Source organism: Lonchura striata, chromosome 4 (assembly GCF_050655825.1).
Source record: "Lonchura striata isolate lonStrDom1 chromosome 4, ASM5065582v1, whole genome shotgun sequence".
Classification (NCBI taxonomy): domain Eukaryota; kingdom Metazoa; phylum Chordata; class Aves; order Passeriformes; family Estrildidae; genus Lonchura; species Lonchura striata.
The window spans coordinates 7573760-7593421 of record NC_140706.1 but is presented as its reverse complement, the minus strand read 5'-3'; the positions used below and the strand labels follow the sequence as shown (position 1 = coordinate 7593421).

The 19662-nt window shown below is 43.1% G+C and overlaps 1 long non-coding RNA gene across 12 annotated transcripts in view; it reads left to right on the top strand.

Moving 5' to 3' along the window:
• Window positions 1-19662, top strand: part of LOC110473294 (uncharacterized) — a 92608-nt gene that overhangs the window by 10421 nt on the left and 62525 nt on the right. For 10 of the 12 annotated variants that reach the window (XR_014954643.1, XR_014954641.1, XR_014954644.1 and 7 more), the window contains 2 exons: window positions 490-550; window positions 7001-7127. This is a non-coding gene — a long non-coding RNA (uncharacterized LOC110473294). Of the gene's footprint in view, window positions 1-489; window positions 551-3753; window positions 3897-7000; window positions 7128-11966; window positions 12243-19662 lie in introns of all 12 variants that reach the window. The other 2 variants (XR_014954651.1, XR_014954648.1) reach the window with 2 other exon arrangements.

Genomic DNA, 19662 nt, shown 5'->3' with positions numbered 1-19662 from the left:
ACAAGGCTTGCAAATGTCTGGGGAATTAAGGGATCATCTATAATTTCATATGTTGAGTGGGAAAGTGTCCTTCCAAGCATTTATTAATTACAGATGAGGATGTGTATGGTGAGCATCCTTGGAGAAATTTCTGCTGAAGCAAAGCAAGAAAAACAGATTTAACTTTTTGCTGATATATCTAAAGAAAAACTACTGATCTTCTCACTTGGCCTTGCAATGGTTTCAGTCAGTATTATTTCTCTCCCAGGGTTTATATCTCTGTCTTAGCAACAGATGTCTGTCACCCCTTATGAAAGCTTTTGCATAAAGGGCTCCTACTGCAACCAAAGGAGGAACTTGCCTTGGCTTTAGTCTGGCTCAGTGCCCTCACTCCGGGGTTTGCACTGCTTAAGAAGTAACAAGTAAAGAACAGCAGACTAAAGAGCTTCTGCAGTTTGGAAAACTTAATTACTCCCCTTTGAGGTCTGTGTTGTTCTTTCTGTTTTGCAGATGAGGAAATTAAAGCACAGGGAGGTCAGAAGCTAACATTTTCCAACTTGGGCAACTGAAGGTAAGTGCTTACATCCACACCTTCCTTCCTCAAGAGGAAGTCCTCAACACTTTTACACTCTTTCTGCATCTGTTTTTTGAAAGTGTTGGCTATATCTTAGCCAAGAGCTCTCCAAATGTCACCAGAATTGCTGAAAAGGCCATTAAACTGTATTAAAAATAAGAAATGTAAAGTGTGTAGCTCATTTCCCTTAGTGCAATCAAGACTGAGGAGGAGCAATGTAAACAAAATGCATCAAGGACTAAATATCCAGGGAGGAAAAGAACTTTTTAAGTAAAGAAATAAACTTGCCATGAGAACAGATTGATCTTGGTTAAACACAAAACATGTGTTTAAGCATGGATTGAAAATGAGAAGATTTGTAATAATCAGAGGAGTGAAGACAAATGGGGAGGATAATGTCACTCGGGTTGAGATGAAGTTGAATCAGAATCTAAGAGAGAAGAAGGGATTCTGCACTAGCATTTCAAAGGGACTGGACTTGATAGTTCAGCATGTGTTCCCATGTTGTGCTCACAGTATTGCAAACCAGGTTCTTAACCCACACATAAACTCCAGGACAAAACAGTCTTCCTCCTTGCAGGGGCCCCTGGGTGCTTCTACTTTAGGATTTAGGTCATTTGGGTAGGAAAATGCTATTGGTGCCACAGGAAAAAAATGAGTACCTGGTGACATCAGATACCCCTCTCCCTTCAGACCTGCAGAGCCTCGTATGCCAGATTGCAGCTATTGTATGAAGAATTTTCAGTTCCTTTTTGTGCCTGGAGGCTGATTGAAAGTTCATATTATTTATGGCAGAAAACAGCAGTGTACTTTTGAGCCTGAGGAAGCTGGGAAAGTGCAGTGGGTGTCAATCAATTAAGCTATTCAACTTATTTATGAAACAGGACAAAACAATGTCTAGGATATGAATTCCCATCTCAATGGGATCCCCCCTGATATAAAATGTCAGAGCTGAAAAAGGGTCAGCTCGTGACCCTTGAATATTCTTTTAAACTATTTGCAAATCAATACCTCTTCTCTGGGTTTGTGCAGGGACCATCATTCCCTTTTATTATAAGTCACAGGGCATAGACTGCTTATCAGGGAGTGTGGAGACAGATCACTGCACTAAAGCAGCAGCTGGCTTTGGAGACTGGGCCTGACTCATTTCTGGGGGGGGCTCACTTTACTCTGGAAGAGCAAAAGATTTTAAAGTGAGCATAATTATGGGTTTTGCTGACTCTCAGGCTCCTTAATATCTGCTGGAAAAGCAAAGAAGTCCTTTGCCATGCATGCAATTGGGCTTGTCTCCCTCTTACTAGGTGCCTATATCAGCCAGGAACATCATCTGCCATTTCCTCTTCCAATTTTTTTGTGTCAGGAGTCTGCTGTGTCCCTGGGTTTTGGAGCTGCAGTCCCAAATTGTCACCCTTTCTTAGCAATAACCTGCTGTACAGGTAGGGCTTGAATGGACAGATGGCCTGATCCTCAGCTGAGCATCTGGCCTATTAAGCTCTCTAAAAAGGCATCATCTTTACAAATCCCAGTCTTAATCTCATTGCCCACTGTGTGACCCATGGGGTTTCAGATCAGTGCCAAAGATGGGAAGAGGAGGAGAAGGAGGGCAGCTGGAGGATCCACGGAGTCAGGGGAAGGGAGGTGCCTGCAGGGCAGGTCTCTGACCATTTCTCACCATGAGGAGCTGGAGAAAGTCAACAGACCTGGCTACCTTGAGCTCTCCTGCAAGGAGGATGTGCACAAAATGAATCCTTGAAATAGTGGTCCTGGCTTTTGGATAGGTCCCTTAGACCTCCCACTGAATCTTCTCATGGCATCTTCTTTATCCATGCAAAACCACGGCATCATCCCAGTGCCTTTCAGCAGTACTTGGGCCAGCTCAAGCTGAGACAGGTGAACTGAGGATAGAACAACAGAGGGAATGCCCACTTGCCTGCTGAGGTTTATCAATGAGAGATGAAGAAGAGAGCAATTTGCAAGGAAGGGGGTTGTTCATGCCAATGCTCCCATCTCCTAACAGCGTGCCATTCCTCATGGGTTGTCAGTGTACTCAGCTTTTGTCTAGAAGGCCAGCAGTGGGGTATATCCTGTGAAAAAGGGGCTCTTCCCTTCACTTTCCCTGTTAAAGAGCAAACCTTGAGGTAAAAATTTGATAGTGTTAATAGCATGTGAAAAAGGGAAAAATTTCCAAGTTGAACTTGCATAGCACTGAGTGACCTGAAAATGGTCAGCTATGGACTGGTTTTGAGGTAGATCAGGTCCAAATAGAAAATAATTTAGAGCAGATTTGAATCTCATTCTATTAAAGACATTACATTTACCATTTGAGTTCACTGAGATTTTCTCCTCAAAAAATTCAGAATGAATTCCTTAAAAAAGGAGTAGCCACAGATACATTCAGTGCTTTATGGTAACCAAGCATAGAGGTGGTACCCTTCTGTTTTTCAAATCTAAAATATTTTAATGTATTTTTGAAAGATCAACATAGCAATCTCTTTTTAAAATTCAACCCATTTTAACACCTGAAAAAGTGAGTAATTTTGATATTTTGAGTTTGTGCTGCTGGAAAAAATATATCAGTGAAAGTCTCCCCTACATCTGTAAAAGAAAATTTGGACATTACTTCATGTGCAGCTTTGCAGTAATTCTTGTGCAGGCTTGTAATGATGGATGGTAGGAAATGTGAAACAAAAGCCCCAAAAGAATCTGAATCTCTTGTTGTTTGGATTTTTTTAAACAGGATTTTCCTTTACTTAGTGAATCTTGGAGAAATCCATATTCACTTGGGTCTAAAACATGCAGTAAAATCAACCCAAAAGGGCCAAAAGGAAAATGAACCTCTAAACATGAGCAGGCATGTAATACAAGTTTTTTCCCATTTATTACAGACAGCCACTCTTCAAATTTAAGTCAATCATTCTAAATCTTTGTTTCAGACTGTCATCTAGACACATTTTTTTTAACATTCTTAACTTTAAATGCATACAGAGTTCTCTAAAATATTATTCAAAAGGGCAATTCACAGATACAGCTTAACTCTGATATGCCTAGGAAGGTGATACAAGCATATTTTCCCCAAATAATCAATGAAAATTGTTCATGATCAAAATAAGAAACAAGCAGTTCATTAGCTATCAATTCACAATTAAGATAAAGAAAGCAAGTCCAAGAATAAGAAAGAAATATCTATGTTCTATTTATAGGCATGTAAGCAATATCTTCAATATTACATTCACTGGAAAATTTTCTGGAGAGTTCTTTCATTGAAAAGTGAAACAAGATTGGGTGAAAGCATCTCAAAAGCTGGAATATGAATACAGAAAAGGAAATTTCCAGTCAGCCCAAGGTTTGTTATTAATAGACTCTTGCCACACAATACTTCTTAGAAATAGATTAGGAGTTGAAAGTTCACCATGATGTAGCTATAATAAAAAAAAAAAAAAAGAAAAAGAAAAAGCTGATGAATCGCAGTTGTTTCCATCTAAATAAAGAGTAACTAACCAAGGAACCATCTGTCGGTGTATGATTACCAACTTTCTTTTTGTCTTTCAAAGCAGCCTGAGAAATCAAGGGCACTGGGAGTAGAAGGGAGAGCACACACACGCTGCAGGCTTGCCAGCAGCCAGCCCAGAGGGTCTGATGTGATCCTGCCCTTTTTCTCTGGGTGCACTGATTTCACACTGCTGGTTTTCATCTGGCGTGCCTCTGTATTTCAAATACATGCTACACACTGACAGCACTTTTCTGCAGTAAATGTGGGTAATTTTGGTGTAGTTGAGAGCTGAAAAGTAAAACTTTTCTAAGAGAGGAAAACCTCAAAGTCCCCTCTCTCAGTTGTTAAACTAACAGAATAATATTAATTCATTTCCCCCCTGTTATTGAACAGCAAAAATCCTCGGTTACCCTGAAAAAGCATATCCTTAATGGTTTTCTTAAGCCTGAATGCCCTACTAGCAGTAAGAAAGACAAAGCAATAAGATCTAAGGCCTTTTAGTCTCTAAAAACTATGTAGGTTTTCATGCTGGAAAAATGAGGGATTTATTCCTTTTTTTTCCGGTCACATGAATTCAGGGTCAATGTACAATTTCTCATTTTGTTTCTATTCCAATGACCACCTCTTTCGGGGTGCTTTATTCCCCCACACCCCATCTGACTCTGATCAAACTCGCCGCATCTGGCTCTTTGTTGCTTTGCAGACATTGCAACCACAGACCCACAGCCCACACAAAACCCAGCACCCACAAGACACCCTTCCTTTGTGAAGGAAGAGAGATGGACACCAAGAGATTTGCCAGTGAAAACCTGCTTCCATCCCACCCCAAATAAATTTTTAATGTTATATTTTTACAAATCCCCTGCCCATGACTCCATGCCTTGCCCTCCCTCAACTCCTCCAGCCGTTCTCACGCCCCAGGTACCCTTGCCTCAGGCTCAGCCCACTCAGCTTCTCTCCCTGCTGCATTTCCCCTTGTCCCCAGCCCTTAATCCATGCCTCCCACCTCTGACCCAGTGGCTGGGAGCAGGTGGAAAGGCAGGTGATAATACAAATATTTATGTCAGGAAGTCTGCGCTTGGACATGTTTCCTGGTGGAGTTGTCGCACTTAGAAAAAAATGATAACAAAAATAAATCCAATCCCAAAATACCTGTACAAATGCACAGAGAGGTATATTTCCTTTGCATGGCCACCAAAATAAAGAGTGCCTCTGAGTAATCATTAATAAACCTCAGGAGCATGAAATTCAACAGACCTAAAATTGCCAGGATCAGCTACTCAGTGAATTTCTAGAATAGGAAGTCAGACAGCAATGACTATCCTACAACTACAGAAGCAAAACAACCATTTAAATGTACATCTTGTTGGTTCAATATGTTGGTTTCTGATTGTTGTCAAGTGTAAATGGGAACCGTCCTACCAAATTTTCTATTTGTTTACATAATATACTGAGTTACATGTTAGTATTGCACCAACCAGTCCAGCATCTAGGTGCCAGTGAATAGCCTATGGCCACAGATTTAAGCAAGTAAAACAATTTGCAAGTAGCTCTAAGAAGCACCATCCCACTGCCTGCCTGCAAAATCTTTCAGACTCATTAAGCAGTCAGCAAATAAGACACATTTGTCTCCCATTAAAGAGTAAATTGGAAATACTGAAAGGAAACCTATGCATGGCTGTGATTTGTTAGAGAGTGTATTAGCAGGAGCAGCCACAGTGTGTTTAGCAGTTGGGTATGAGTTAAAGCAGGAATTGGAGTGAGAGGAACTATTTTAAATTGTCTCTATTAATAATCTGAAAGTACATTTAAAGCCATCAGCAGTCACAGCCATCTTTGACTCTTCCAAGAGGAAGTTGCCATTTGTTGCAGAGCCGCTGTTGCTTTTATTTGACACTCAATATGTGTTTTCCCCACAGTATTAGATATCTTGGGCTCTATCCAGGATACATTTGGAAAGGAACTGATCCCTGTAGTTCCTACGCAACGATGAGATTTACTACTGAGGTCGATATGTATCTTTAGTGAGTCAAATAAACATAAGGAACATTAATTAGGGCTGCTTGCTGAATTTAGATTGCATTCACACAGCCTGATAGGGCAGCTGGTGGGGCCAGGCTGGTTCAGCCAAGGTCTCACTGGGTGAGACAGGCAGCAACCAGGACCTGGATCAGCTGTGGGCTGAAAAATAACCAGCCCTGCTGATCTCCCCCCAGGCTGAAGGCTGACTTTGAGAAACTCCTCGGAGTTTATCTGAATTTAAGGAATTAAGGCATAAAACCCCAACCTTTTCTGGATAAAGAGAGGTTTGAGATCATTTAGGGACATATCAGCAGTAGTGTGGTGTTGTGATGTTAAAACTGGTGCTTCAACACACCACGGTACTCAGCCATATATGTGATGAGTGAGTGTTATAAAAACTCACCTTTAAAATATTTTTGAATTAGATTTTTATCTAGGAAGGCTGGAAGAGGGGTCCATGAGTGTTGTTGATTTCTGTTCTCAGCCCTGCATTAACTGTGGTCTCTAATGACAGACACAGGGCTCTCTGGAGCTATTTGCCTCCAGGTGCCCTGAAATAGAACACCCTGTTTCAGAAATTACAACAGCTTTCCCTTCCCTCAGCTTCTGAGTCCTGAGTCCTTGCAATCTCAGAGAGGAAAAGTTTTGAGAAGGCACTTCCCAAAGAACATGCGTGGCCAGTACAGCCAGCATGCAACAATGCAATCACAAGCACTTTTTAAATTATTGGGCACCTTGTATTGGGGAGGAAAGCTACCTAGAGAGTCTTAGCAGAGTCACTGTAGTTTACACCAAATTCAGCCTGGACAGAGGAAGTCTTTGGTGTCCTTCCTAGAGGGCTGTAATCAGGTTTTTTTAGTGTCTTGCTCATACTAGGGCTGTTATAAGTTCTGTATCTGCTTGTTTTTAATTTTTTTTAATTATTCCCTTTCCAGTGTTTCCAAGGGCCACCCCCACTGAGGTTGCATGAAAGGGCCCTAAGGCATTTCAGCTGCTGCTGGGTAACACAGAACACTGCAGGGACTTCAGCGTGGGAGCTGCTGAGCACTGAGGAGGGAACAGGTAAGGCTACAACCCCCTCATGTCTTCAGCAAGTCAAATATGGGTGAGACTCTCTTGCTCCAACATCCCCCTTCTCCAGCACACACTGACTGAACACATACAAAGCTCCCAGTACTGTTTATCTGTACCATGGGGCTTTCTATGTCAGATTATTTTGCCAGAGGAGATATCTATTTTAACGTTTTAAACATTATTTTTTACAGCCTCACTTCTGCCAGTGCTGTGTTAACTCCCTGCAGACTTTACAGAGGTGGCTCTGGGAAGTGTTGGTTCCTGTGTGAGTGGGGAGGAGGAGTGGAGCAAGGCAGATCTGCATCCTTTTAACTTTGCTGCAGAGGATCTGCACAAGCAAATGCTCATCTCTGCTGCAGAAGAGAGCCAAGTATCTTGCTGACATTAAGGCATCCATCAGACATGAAAACTGGAGGGCAAATGTGGCTTTTCATCTCTGAATGGGGGCAGAGACTTTTTTGTAATACCTTGATCACCTCTCTCTGGATGCTCCCTTGTCCTTTGCTGGTGGGATTGAGGTCCACCCTTTCCCACCCTTGGCTGTCATAACATGTCAGCAACATGGGATACAGAAGATCTCCTTTGGTATATCCCTGATATATGGAATCATAGAAATATGAAGGTTGGAAAAGACCATAAGTTCATCAAGTCCAGCTGTTAACCCAACACCACCATGTTCACACTAAACCATGTCCTCAGCTGCCACATCCCCACATTTGAACACTTCCAGGGATGGTGATTTCACAGCTGCCCAAGGCAGCCTATTCCAGGACCTGACCACCCTTGCAGTGAAGAATTTTTTCCTAATATTCAATCTAATTTTTCCCTGGTGTAACCTGAGGATATTTGCTTTTGTCCTGTCACTTGTTATGTGGGAGAAGAGCCTGAGCCCCACCTCACTACAGCCTCCTTTCAGGGAGTTGTAGAGAGTGATAAGTTCCTGAGCCTCCTTTTCTCCAGGCTAAACACCTCCAGTCCACTCAGCCCCTCCTTGTAAAATTTTGCTTCAGACCATTCCCCAGCTCCACTTCCCTTCTCTGGACTTACTCCAACACCTCAATACCTCTTTGTTGTTAGGGGCTTAAACTGAGTCCAGGATTCAAGGTGTGATTCACCAGCACTGAGTGTAGGGGACAATCACTGCCCTCATCCTCTATATGGGGCACATCCCCTTCCTGTGGGTGCTGGAAGGATTTGGAACAACTTAAGTGCTGTGTGCTGGATGAAGCCTTGCTGTTTGAGTGAGATCCCACATCTTGACAAGGTTTTCTCAGCAGGGCCAGGGGCGAGGAGCTGCCCTTATGGGCAGCAGGCATCTGAGCCAGGGGACATTGCTCACAAATCCACCTCTACCCACTGTGGATAGCCGGAGGGTAGGGTAAGGATAGGACAGTCCAAGAAGAATAATTTTAAAAAGAAGAATGAGGTCACATTACTGAGGATGAGATCAAGGAATAAAATAAGCATGTAGGGCACAAAGGTTTCCGTGCTAAATGAATTACAACCAGTGTGGAGTGTTAGGATACAAGGAGAAAGGTGCTATAAATACAGTAAAGTAAGAGAAAGACAGCAGCAGGCATAAGCCCATTACCTAATGAGGAACAGGAGTGGTACAGATGACCTAGAGAAAGCAGACATATTTAATGCTGTTTGCCTCACTTTTCTCCAGCAAAAAAACCCCAAATGCTTCACAGTGATATAAAGCTGGCAAGACACAAGACAGAAGAGAAAAAGAGCAGACAAGGGACATTGGGATTAAACTGAATATATTCACCAGAGGGTACAAAGGAAAAATACCAGATCAGGGAGGGAATTCTGCTCCTCTTCTGAAACCCCAGCTGGAGAGCTGCACCCAGCTCTGGGATCCCCAGCATAAGAAGGACATGGACCTGCTGGAGTCCAGAAGAAGCCATGAGAATGCTCAGGGGGCTGTAGCACCTCTCCAGTGAAAACAGGCTGAAGGAGTTGGAGAAGAGAAGAGAGAAAGAAGAGAGAAGAGGAGGCTTCAGGGAGACCTTAGAGCAGCCTGCCAGTACCTAAAGGGCTACAGAGAACTGAAGAGGGACTTCACGAGGGTTTGTGTTGATATGACAAGGGGGAATGGCTTTCAATTGAAAAATGGTAGACACAGATCTAGTTTAGCTGCTAGGAAGAAATTCTTTACTGTGAATATGGTGAGGCACAGGCTGCCCTGAGATGTTGTGGATGCTTCATCCCTGGAGATGTTCAGGGCCAGGCTGGGTGGGGCTTTTAAAAACCTGGTGCAGTGAAAGGTGCTCCTGCCCATGTCAGGGAGGCTGGAATAATATTTAATGTCCCTTCCATCCCCAAAAATGTAGAGTAATTTGCATCCCGTATTATATGGGCAAACAATGAGATTTTTGTCTTCTCTGGCCATAAACTGTTTGGATTTGCAAACAGGATCATCAGTGGATATTTAAATGCCCCCAAGTGCAATTAATAGGGATGGGAGTCCCCACACAGGAGCTGCTGGATGCACTCATGTGGAGGATATTATGGGATGCCTCCAGTCTTCCACTGTGAGCTGTACAGGGAAGGAGAGAAGGATAAACCAATTAGATTTACCTTGCTTTCATGTGTGGTAGGTGTTTCAAAATACCAAAAAAGTAAAAGAAGGCTGGAAGTCATTGATGACTTAGTGGGAAGGATTTTGCTAGTGGGTTTTGGTGAGATAAAAGCAGGGAGAGGTTGAGGGTGAGATAAAAGCAGGTTTATCAAGGTTGTTGAAGACAAAGGAAAAGGAGATGAGTTTCAGAATTCCAAATTTCTAGTACTTCTTCCTACTTAGTACCTACTAATCCTACCAGAAGCCCTCAATTTGCAGGTTAAAAAAGTTCAAAACCTTCTCAGATAACTTCCAAGGGCAGAGTGATTTTTGGGGATTATGCAATGGGAGATACACACCACAGAAAGACAAGAACCTGCCCATTCAATCCTGTGTAGCATTAACGTGTACATGACACCTTGTGCATGTGACAGCAAATATGAGTTTCATGTGTTGCAGAAGCTTTGGTGTATGATCAGAACCTCATGTATTCACATCATGGACTGATGTTTCTCTTCTATTTATGTGGTCTAAGAAAGGGAAAAGAGAGAAGCATGCCTTCAGGGGCAGTGACCCTTTCTTTATTCAAACCTGAACAGAAGGAGGGTTTTTACTTCCAAGAACTCATTTTTTCTTTCTTCTTGCCACACAATGAGGACACTGAAAGAATAGGTCCTTCAAGCTAACAAGGTTGATCATCAAAGAAACTTCTGTGCTTTCTGACTCCTATGGCTGTGGAAAAGATTTAGTGCTTTCCTGAGCCAGCCTTTGGAAGCAGAAGTTATGAAAGCTCAATTTAAATTTTAAAACTGTCTATGCACAGACATTTTCTGCTCTTCCCCTAAACAACACAACATGGACCTCTGTATGCCTCCATCTCCTGAAGAGCCAAATAATGCCCAGTTTTCCCATATGATTGCAGCAGATGCCTTCTGCAGTCAATAGTGGGCCCAAGGTTAATGTTTTACATTGAGATGGGGATAGAAATACAATGGCAGTAAATTATAGTCATTATGATGGTAGGTTAAAAGCAGTGTTGCTGCAGGAGGCCCTGCTGGGAATGCTCTGCTGGGGGGGTGTTAAGTAGAACAGTCTGCTGGAAAGGACAGGATGAAGAAATATAAATAACTGCACACAGGAGGATGGGATGTGCTCCAGAGGAAAGAGCAGTGTGAGGGTAGAGCTGGGCTTTGAATGACGTTAATGTGAAGGTTTTATGCCCACTTGTATTTTACACGTGTAACATGGTGGTGAGAGCAAGGAGAAAAGCTGTTTGGAGATCTCCTGGTCCATACTCTCCCATTGCTGTGTGAGGTCTGGGTAAGGTGGCTCTTCTGTGGCACTGATGTACTTTGTCCTGTCTTGAAAATGTAGAGAATAGTCCTAAGAACCAGGTAAAAATACTTGTGTGACATTGTGTTGCATTCCAAAAACAGCTCTTCCTAAGTTCCTTTGTGGATTAGCTGCCTTCACAGAAGAGGTGAATCCCGAATGCCAGATTCATCTGCTTGGACACCAGTGGAAAAACTACCAGGAGTCAAAATTAACAAATTTAGGAAGAGTATAGTCGAGAACAGCTTTAAATAAGTTTTATTTCTGTGCCCAGCCTAATTTCTTGCTGTCCAGGAGTACCACTGCTGTGTGAATCACATAGCTGTGCTCTTGGTGCTTCTGCAAACAGCAGCCTGGTCATCGACCACCTTTTGCTCAGCTATATAAAGTGCAAATCAGCAGCCTCTTGTCTGGAGCAACAGTGCTGTCAAATGATGAAACAGTGAGTGCAAAATGCGTGATGCAGTTGCAGTTGCTGTTGCAGATCCAGGAGATACGTTGCTGATGTCCCTAGAGGGTCAGCAGCATACAACTGGTGTGAGAAGAAAACAAGTTCTGTCAGCCTTGCTGGTTGTATTTATTTGCCAGTTTTAATGTTTAAAGTGTGGTCTGTGCTAAGATCCTGACTTTTGGTGATGCCACTGGAAGAAACACTGGAAGTCCCTGGGTTGACATCAGGCTGTTGCAGTGTCCACCCTGACTGCAGCACCCAATACCCCACCACCCCTACACTGCCAAGTGCAGTGTGGAGCTGTGCCTAGGCAAGGAAGCACATTGGCACCCCAGGGACGTGCCCAAGACACCAGGCAGTGTCTGGTGTGAGCCACGCTTTGAAGTGACCCCCTGCCCCAGGGCTGGTGTACCCCAGCTATTCTCTTCCTCTTCTCCTGGGCCATATTTCACAGGTTCATCTTCCCCCTTACATGCAGTGTCTCTGACCCACGGAGAGAAAGGATGGAGCTGACCTCAGATAGGAGCCATCTCCCCACTGATGACCTGTGACCACTGACCCCAGCTGAGTTTCCCATAGTTTTGGGCCTTCTGAAGAGCCCAGCTCCTCCCACAGCTGCTGACATAGCAACGGAGCGAAGCAGAGGGTCTGCAGGGGCCGTCAGCGCTGTGTGGAGATAGAACGAATGACTTTGGATGGGCACTGAGCAGCAGATCTGGGGGGGCTGCAGTGACACACGCACCTCCTGCAAAAGGTCAGTGCTGCACAGGGCTTGACCCCACATTCCTGGTGCATCCCTGAGTCCCGCTGCAGTCACCCAGACCTATTCTGTGGCACCATTCACTTACAAGATTTATGTGCTTCGGGCAGTGGGAGGAGAGCTTGATTTCATTTCCAGCATGGTTTTTTGCTTTCCACATTCACATTAATGATAAGAGACGTGGATTCTGCTCGAGTAGCCAGGGAAACAGCTCAAGCCTGACTCTGCTCCCAAGCAGATGTGAACCACTGGCTTATTCTTTAACGAAGTTGTTGACAACAAGTGGTCTAATGAGGGGGAGCTAGGCAATTGATTTTGGATAACATTTTAAAACTGCAGACTCAGCTCAACAATTTATGACCCCAGTGGTGGCTTATTGCTTTGGCAGAGTTAAGTGGATTGAATGGCCATAAACTTCCACCAGTTCCTTGTTACCATGATCCATGCTTAATGCTGTTATTGATCATGATCTATCATTTTCTGAAAACAAAAGTTCTCTTAAGAAAAGAAAGAAAAAAAAACCCTGCAGCAGTGGATGTGATAAAGAAAGGTGTTCCATCGCATGAACATGCAGTTTAGCTTCAGGGAATTCTGGTTCTCTTCACACCTGGCCTATTTTTGGGTAATGCTGAGTTGTTACTCAGCTTATTGAGCTCAGTATGTTATGCAGTTTATTGTGCTTCATTTCTCCTGCAGAAGAAACAGGAGGTGCTGGGCACTGGATGAGCATGAGCCTGCATTTTTAATCCAGGAATTATTTGGAGACAGTTGAATATGCCTGAAAGACATGAAACAAGGGTGTGAGCGTGAGAACACAAGGGTCATGTGAGAGGTGCAGCGAGAGTCATTCCAGGGCAACCTGTGGCTCAAATCCTTATTTTCTGAACCTGTATTGATCCAAAATCAACCCTTCTTTCAGCTGACTTCCAGTTAAGTCCTTTATTCTAGAAAAGGTGGGATCTTTAGCATCACTAAGAGGAACGAAAGGAGAAAATCTCATGGCAAAAGACTAGTCACCTCACTTTCCTGCCTGAGCTCTTCTGTCTGTAAAATAAGGATGATAAAACCCAGCTGCTTCAACATGTTGTGAAGATTAATGGATTAAACAGGTCTGATCCTGCATGAATTGAAGGTTGCCTTTTGCCAAGTGTGTTGGACATGGCAACTCTACTTGCTGGTGGTAAAGATCCAGTCATTAATTCTTAATTCTTATTCTTTTTAGTGAGGTTCTTCTAAGTATCTCCCAGGATTCGCTTCATGGTCCCTAGGACTGGGCAGAACAAAGTAGTCCATCCTTTCTGCCACGTGAAAACTGCTGGTACTTCAAACCTTTTGTTGTGTGAATTGTTTTCACCACTCTACACCAGCTGTAAGGTCTTTGGCAAAGGACATTGCTGTGTCCACACTTTCAGAACATCTCCTGGGGAGGCTGGTCCTTCCTCAGTGCCTCCCAAAACAACAAATTAGTTTGCCCAGAGCAACCCATGCGACCCAGCAGGATGCAGGCAGGGAGGAAGGGCAGGTGGATCAGCACAGGGGTAGCAAGGTCATGGGTCACACGCAGAGTGTGACACCTGACACCCTGAAGCCAAAATAAATAGCACAAGGAGAAACAGGGTGGGCTGTGAATGAACTGAATCAGTAAAAGTGATCATCAGCTGTGGTGAATGAAGAAATGTTGTGAAATCTGTGCCTCTGTGCAATAACTTTTCTGTCTAACCCTGCCCCAGCAATGACTCCAGAAATCTGGTTTCCTGGGAGCTTGTGTTGCAGTCAGCTCTGCTGCCTGCTGCAGAGCCCAAGATGAGAGTGTTCACACCTCCCAGAGCAAGAGATTATCCAGAGACACACCAGGAACTGACTGCAACACTAAATCGTATCTGCTGGAAAATGGCAGCATGGCTATTTTTGGGGTGACTCGTACAACTTTCCAAGTTTTGGTGTATTTTGATTTTAAAGTGCTTGGCATCACTGAGGCAGGATGTTTTGGATTAACAATTATGCAATTCAAGTGCTGAAGCAAAGGGCCTGCTAAAGTAAGCGAGAACTTCGCTTTGAAGTTTATTGGAAAAAGAGCCAAGTCTATAGGATCTAAGGAAATAGTCCTGCAAAACTGGTTTACTTTGAGAAGAAACAATAAAATCAATGAGGCTTTTCAGAGATCTTGGCAAATCTTGTATTATCTTCTGTTAAAATGCACTTTTCTGTGAGAAAATAAATACACACAAATGGGTCCTTTTCTATTTTGGATATAAAGTGTAATCCTAGTCATCCTCATGTTCAGAAAGATGTAGGAGAACTAGCACAAAGAAAAGCAAAAAGGACAGAGAAGAAGGGAACAACTTTCATGTGTAGGCTGTGAGCCATCAGCTTGGAAGTGAGGTGGCTGAAGGCAATGAAGACACATAAAATCCTCAGCAGTGTGGAGAAGGTGAATACAACCCAAAAAGTCAAGGGCACCCAATCAAATTATCAGGTTTAAAAATAAGTTCTACGAAAGCTCTAATTTTTCACCCGGTGGAATTGTGAAAATCATTGCTAGGGATGATGTGGAGGCCAAAATTATAAATGAGTTCAAAAAGGCATTTTCAAGGAGGAAGAGTCCAAGAACAGTTATTAAATAAAGTGTTCTTCCAGCTTGGTAAATCCCTGGCTGACTGCACTTTTTGGGGGTATATCATGGAAATATTTGACCTACATATGTTATGTTTGCTTTCTCTCAGGCACTGATAGGACTAGGTAGGGCATTGCCCTCACTTGAGGTGATCTCTTGTAGTGTTATTCTGCCCAGAAATATCTGTGTAGAATGAGAAATGCATGACTATATATATTTTAATCTAAAGTTAATGCCCTGATTTTCACTACCTTAGACCAGCTTCTTCTTTACACAGATATTCAGGGCCCATTTCACAACTTCAGCAGAAGCAGGGCTCCCATATCTCATTAGCAGTGCCCTTCTCTGCCTCCCAAAAAGATATGCAAAATTAAGATCCCTTTTCCAGTACACCCTCTAGAAATGTGAACAGTTTCTTCTTTGAAAGAACCAGGTGTGATCGTCAGTGCCCCTCTGAGCTATGACCTACAGTTATCCAGGGGATTTTCAGATGTGCTGCTCCATTCTGCTACTTTCTCCTTGGGTTTTTAGGTCAGGGAGCTCAACTCTGAACATATGCCTACCTCATTCCTTGAAGATCTGAAACCTTTAATGAGTAGGCCAGATCTTCATCTTGTGAACTGGCAGAGTTCCACTGCCTGCAGGAAAGCTGCAGTGCTTTATAAAGTATTTCCAAGTACCTTTGCATCCACCTCAACCATTTCCTGGAGTTACTATTTGCAAACGTAGCCAACATCTGTTGAAAAAATGATATTAAACAGCTTCAGGTTAGCATATTTACCAGTGAAACCTAATTTTGCATGGGGGAAGCAGGTATCCTTCAATATTGTTTTCTTCTGCCAGTTATCTTAAACCTGGAGTGAGAGATGGTTTTTCTTCAGCTGTTTCAGATGTTTGCTCTCTGACCTTTTGAAGTTGTGCTTCTTTATCTTCTTCAGTGTTATATTCTCTTGGAGCTGTTTCTGATACCTAAGGCACTTGCAATATTTTTTTCTTTCTCCTTACGTTTTTGACAAAGTCTAGGTAGACTGTTGAAACTGAGCCTCTTTGAAGCTAAGGATTTAGCAAGGTTCAACTAGGAATTGGACATTTTATATTGAGAGCAAGTGCAGAGTGAACTATAACTCCAAAGCTAACAAAACTAGAGGCTTGGAAATTTTATCAGACCTCATTCTTCAGGGTTTAAGTGTTTCAGTATAAAGACTTAGGATGAAATTGTCCTGGCAGGCAGATTATCCCACAGCTGCATGAATTTTCTCTGAAGCATCTGATGCTGGCTTACATGTTAAAAATGTCCTGCATGGATGTGCATTAGGTCTGATCCAGGTTGTCCCTGTTGAATACTGCCCAATCCACTATTTTAAGACTTTCTGTAGCAGTTTGTGGAAAGCCACAGTGGGACTTTCTTATAATCTGAGACAGGCATCTCTTAAAGAAATTGCTTCAAGATTTTGTAGTTGGGATTTTATATTTTTTCTTCCCTCCACCCATCTTTTAAGTTTACTAAAACTCTGCTAGAACAGACACCAGGAAATTTATTATGGTGTGATCTCAGTTAAAAAACCCTTCCCTACCTGGAACTATAATAAAGTTTGCTCATCTTTTGTAAAAGCCAGTACAGACTGGCCTGAGGTAGTTAAAACTGGGACCCAAACACTTGACACTGTTGGTCTGAAATGTAAAGGATACCTGGGAAGATCAAACAATATTTTTTCAAGATAGAAAGCCTCCTTTGTATCCATCCAGTTCTGCTTTTAAGACACTCACCCTTATTTTCTCACTTTTCAGATGGAACGAAGATTAACAGAAAGTATTGTAGAGTCTCTATGACTGCAAATTTGGCAGCAAGACTCAGACAGACAGCACTGGGAATGGTCTAGGCAAATGGATTACCTGATTTCTACTCACAGGACTACTAGTCCTTGGAAAAAAATGGTGCCATTACTTCCAAGGAAAAACAATGACAAATAGAGGCACACTCCTTAAATAGATAAATTTGTACATATTATAAAATATTTAATAAACAAAGAAGTATGGCAAGGACAATGGATGTGAATGAGTTGTATTTTTGATATTCTCATTAATTGGATCTGTAATCCTCAGGGAAATCAGCCCAAACCTCTGTGCCACACCTCCTGGTCATCATGTGAGTGACTCCATTGGAGTCTCAGTCTTTGTGGTCCTGTGTGGAGATATTTGCTGTGTAGAGGACTGACTACCAGGACATCTAGCACATGCTGAAATGGACATTTGGGACTTTTATCTTAGTAATAAATTCTCTGCTTCTTTGTTAAAGCACTGAAATTGTCATCAGTAGTTCAGAGACTCTTCCAGTATAGGGAGAATTTACTGGGCAGGGAAGGAAGGTGAGGAAGATAGAGGCAAACAGACATCTAAGAGTTCATAAAATGAGCCATATTTAAAGGATTTCCCTTCAAAATCCTGAATTTGGAGACATCTCTTTTGATGCTCTTCTGCTTCCAAAAATGTCTTCCTTTGCCAGGAATGACCATTTTCTAATTAAAAGGATTCCACTAAGATATTTCTACAAAGGAACATTTCCCCCCCCTACTTTCTTTAAAAACTTAAGGAGATTTTTTTTAAGTCTAGGTAAGAATTCATATTTATATGTCCATCATCACCAGGTCATTTGCATTTCAGGCTATGTAAAGGCCTCATTCATCTTTGACTTGAAAAATTCTGCTGCTTTCACTCACTGAATTTAGCTCAAAGAAATATTTTTGGTCCTGTAAGATGTGGCTTGAAATTATCCAGTGTTGTGCCTATTTTCTACCAGATTATACATTACTCCTTGCTAGTCTTTACCTTTATAACAATTATATATTTTTGCTGCATGGGCTTTGCACTGAGTTCTTGCCAGGCCTCTCTCCCCAGCATTAACAGCAGACTGTTAAAAAGTGTCCTGCTCAGGACTGAGGTAAAACAAAGCCACTCCAGCAGTCCCCAAGGCCACTGCTCTGACACCTGCATCACCTTTCAGCTCCCATTTATTAGGAAAAACAAGTGTCTAGCTCTTATGTTTGCAAAGAAAGGCTTGAAATTCACTCTTAATTTATTTCCTATTGTTAAATCCTGTCCTGTTCTTCCATTGCTGGGGTAGGTAGGTCCCAGGGTGGTGGGTTTAGCATCTCCTCTGGGACACTGCAGGGTGCAAGAGCCAAAGCTGTCCCTTGTCTCCCCTCTCCTGTGCCACTCCCCCTTTCAGGGACAATCCCCTCTTTCCTGAGCTGTAGTTCACAGTCTCGACCCACTTGCTTTTATCTGAAACACGGACCCTTCTGAAACTTCTCAGGACAATTTCCATGGGAAATGTTTGTCTCATAATGGAGTAGTTTCCCATACTTTTGGGAGCAGAGGGGCAATTTTTTTCTCATAAACGGGACTGTGCACCATTGTGCATACTGTAAACCTCTGTCAGAGGCCTGAAGAAGGTCTGGTTGCCTCCAGCTAACAATACCACTGGGCTAATTGGTAGAAATAATTATCCCAAAGGCTGGAAAAACTCAATTAGAAGAAAAACACATTAAAATATTGTTCCCAGATACTCTATCTTCATTATAAGAGACCACCCATGTGGGTCCTGTCCTCCCACTGTTATACAGAGGTGTTATTTTTAAAAAGTAGATTTCAGACAGGGTAGGGAAGTAGGCAAGGGCAGTCTTTGGGAGAGAGACAAATCACACTGTCACTCTTCACTGAAGTGACAGTGTTAGAAGAGTAACAAGCCATTAGTGAAAGCCAAGTGCTGAGACTTCACGTTGTTTTTTTTTTAAATAATGTGTGGTCCAAAGCCATTGTATTAAATGTAAATGGAGAGGGAAATTATATTCCATATCCTCCACACTGTATTGTAGTCACACAGACAGCTGGGTGCAGCACACACAGCCTGAGCCACCTCTCTGGCTGTACGTGCCATCCTCACTGAGGTCAGTATTATTTCTTGTCCTGACAAGGATTCTCTGCTCAAAAGACTTTAATTTTTTTGTCTGCTTCAAGCAACAGTGGGGGGTATGAGCAGGGCATTTTTCTCAAGCGATGAAGTCTGTTCCCACGGCCGTGGGAAGGGAGATGGAGGGAGAGGGAGCAGGAGGCAGGAGCGGGCAGAGGAGTGGGATATTCAGAGAGATGAACTTTGGCAGGAACATTTGGATGAAGGCACTGAAAGTAGGTTTAAACCAGATATGTTGTTTGAGAGCTGCGAGGCAACAGGTCTGCAGTCAGCAGAGAGTTTGCTCTGGCTTGTGCCTCAGATGCAGCTGAGGAATTATTTATCCAGTATTTGTAGACTTGCATGCTCCTATGGATGAAAAGAGTGTGATGAAAACTTGTTTCACCCACCTTTTGTGGGGTCAGCAGCACGGGTGGCTGTGGCACCCTGCAGATATCACTGACAGGGAGCTTGGAGCCCTGATGTGCAGGGGCTGGGCTGGAGAAGGGGCAGGACAGGCAGCAGCCCTGCTCATCAGCCTCCAGTGCTGTGCCTGGAGCCCTGCCTGGGACCAGGGCTCCCACTGTGCACTCTCACCTGCACAGCTGCAGCCAGATGAGAGCCCTGCCCAAAGGGCTGACTAGCCCACAGGGGTGGGAGAAAGGAATTATTGCCACTTCATAGAGAGAGCATTTCTGGCACTGAGGTTTTCCTGATGTCAGGAGAATGCTGTAGCACAGCAAGGAGGAGCACCCAGGTCACTGCATGTTCAGTTTTGGTTAGCAGGACACCCTTGTGTCATGTGCTGGGCTGGGCCCAGTGAGATGGCTGCATCCCTTCACCCCACATAG